General features: G+C 81.5%; 1 non-coding gene across 1 annotated transcript; it reads right to left on the reverse strand.

Annotated features, from left to right (window-relative positions):
* Positions 1–980: 980 nt before the first annotated feature.
* Positions 981–1,133, reverse strand: LOC139043238 (5.8S ribosomal RNA). The gene has a single exon (XR_011500294.1). It is a non-coding gene; the product is annotated as a 5.8S ribosomal RNA (ribosomal RNA).
* Positions 1,134–2,500: the final 1,367 nt, after the last annotated feature.

The raw sequence follows: 2,500 nt of genomic DNA on the forward strand, positions 1-2,500 counted from the left end.
GGGCGGGCGGGCGGAGAGACGCGGGCGGGCAGACGGGGGCACGAGCCGGCGGCACGGGCGAGGGGCCCCGCCGGGGAGGAGGGGGGCGGAGCGGGACGCCGCCACGCGCACGGCGGACGCGTCGCGGCGACGCGGGGGAGGAGAGGGCGGAGGGGCGGCGGCGGGCGCGGCGGGGCCGGCGGTCGCCCCCGACCGCCGACCTTACCCGCGCGCGTCCCACCGCCTCCCGACACCCGCCCCTCCGCCGCGAGCCGCCACGGCCCGTCGGGCGGCGGACGCGGCGCCCGCCCGCCCGCCCGGGGCTCGGGGCACACGGCGCGGCGCGGCCGCGACCCAGGGGAGGGCGCGCCGCGGCGGACGACGCCGCGGCGTCCCGCGGGTCACCGCCGGGGCACGCGTCCCCGGGGCGCGGCCCCGCGCACGCGACTCGGCCTCGGCGCGAGCCACCCCGACGGGGCGAGGCCGGGGAGGGGTCACGGTCCGGGACCCGGGCGCGCCGGGGACCGGCGAGGGGCCGGCCGGACGCACCGGGACGGACCGCCGACGGGGGCGAGCGGCGACCGGACAGGCGGCCCGGACGCGGGCCCCCCGAACCCGGCGGCCCCGACCGCGCGCCGCGGGACCCGTCTCGTCCCCGCCCCGGCCACCCCGAGGCCGCGTGCGGCGCGAGGGAGCCCCCGAAGGCACCGTGGCGGCCACGGGCACCTCGGCGCGAGCTCTCGCGTCTGTCTCTCCCTCGACTCGCGGGCGGCGGCCCCCACCCCGGGACCCCGCGCGGCGCCGCCGCCGCCGACCCCCACGCGCCTCCGACGACCGGGCGCCGGGGCGCGTGGGAGGAGGGGCGGGCGCGCGGGGCGGAGGAGGGGCACCGCGTCTGCACTTAGGGGGACGGAGGGCCCGGGGCGGGCCCTGCGAGAGACCCCCAGCCGCGCACCCCGGGGCAGGCGACACCCACACCCCGGGGGCGATTGATCGTCAAGCGACGCTCAGACAGGCGTAGCCCCGGGAGGAACCCGGGGCCGCAAGTGCGTTCGAAGTGTCGATGATCAATGTGTCCTGCAATTCACATTAATTCTCGCAGCTAGCTGCGTTCTTCATCGACGCACGAGCCGAGTGATCCACCGCTAAGAGTCGTACGAGTTTGAACGGCGGGGTCCCCCCGCAGGGCGGGGGAAGAGCCCGCCCCTGGCACGGCACATCCCCGGAGGGTGCCTCCGGCCGGCCAGAAAGGCACAACGAGACCAGACTCCGTGAGGCCGGAAGGTTGGACGACGGGGCGTCCGGCACGGGCCCCGCGGGGCCGTGCTCGGACACCCCACAGGCGCCCGGGGGCTCCCGCCTCGCCCGAGGACGCGGGGGCGCGCACACGCCCGCGCGCGCACGCGACGACACGACGGCCGCCGGGGACGCCCCCTCCCGACGGCCGCCGCGACGGCGGCGCGGCGCGGCACGGCGCGGCGCCCCGGCCCGGCGAGGCGGAGTCTGGGGGAGAAGGGCCAGGCCTCCCGACTCCCCGCGGGCCCGACCGCCCCGACCCAAGGCGGACGGGCGAGGCCCCCCAGGGGTCTTTAAACCTCCGCGCCGGGACGCGCTAGGTACCTGGATGGGGGGAAGCCAAAGCAACGGACGAGGCGGAGCGGGTAGTGCCGCGCGGCCACCGCCTCGACGCCGCCCGCGCCGCCCGCGGCCACCCGGGGACGGACGCAGGCCTCGGCGCTGCCCGCCCGTGACCGAACCCCACACCGCCGGGCGCCGCCGACCGACGAGCCCACCGCGCCCGCGGCCCCCTCGACGCCGGGCGTGCCCCCCTCGCGTCCGACGCACGCCACCAGACCCGACCCGACTTTCCCCCGGGGGCCCTCCCCGCACCCGCGTCCCAGGCCCCTCGCCACGGAGGGCGAGGGGCTGCGGCGGGGAAGCGGGGAGCGAGCGGACAGGGCGGGGGTGGTGGGCGGACGTGGCCGGCCGGACGCGGGCGCCCGGGGCGCCGAGGGCGGGCGGAGACGCGGAGGCACCGTCGGACGGACGACGACGCCGACGGCCGGGGAACGGCCCAGGGCGGGCGACGGGAGGCGGCGGGCGGCGGGCACCCCGCGTGAGCCGAGGCTCCGAGGCCCCCGGGGGACCTGACCCCGGGGACTCCGCGGGGGCTCGCGCCGCCACGCCGCCCTTCCCGAGACGCGCCGAGGGCGCCGCCGCCCGCGAGAGCGGGGGACGGACGGCGCCGGAGACGGAGGCGCGGCGCGACAACGCCGGCCCGCCTCGCGGGAGACCGGAGGGCGCGGGGACGGACGCGCCGGGGGCGGCGGCGCGGAGGACGCGGCGGCCTCGGAACGCCGGGCGGACGGAGGCCGGAAGGGGCTCGTGGGCTCGCCGAGATCGAGCCCACTCCCTCCGGACCACCGCCGACCCGGGACCGAGGCGCGCCCGCGCCTCCCGCGCCTCCGGCCGGGCGCCCGCGCCTCCCGCGCGCCCCCTCCTCCTCCCTCTCTCGAACCTC

The sequence above is a fragment of the Equus asinus genome, unplaced genomic scaffold (assembly GCF_041296235.1).
Source record: "Equus asinus isolate D_3611 breed Donkey unplaced genomic scaffold, EquAss-T2T_v2 contig_195, whole genome shotgun sequence".
Taxonomy (NCBI): Eukaryota; Metazoa; Chordata; class Mammalia; order Perissodactyla; family Equidae; genus Equus; species Equus asinus.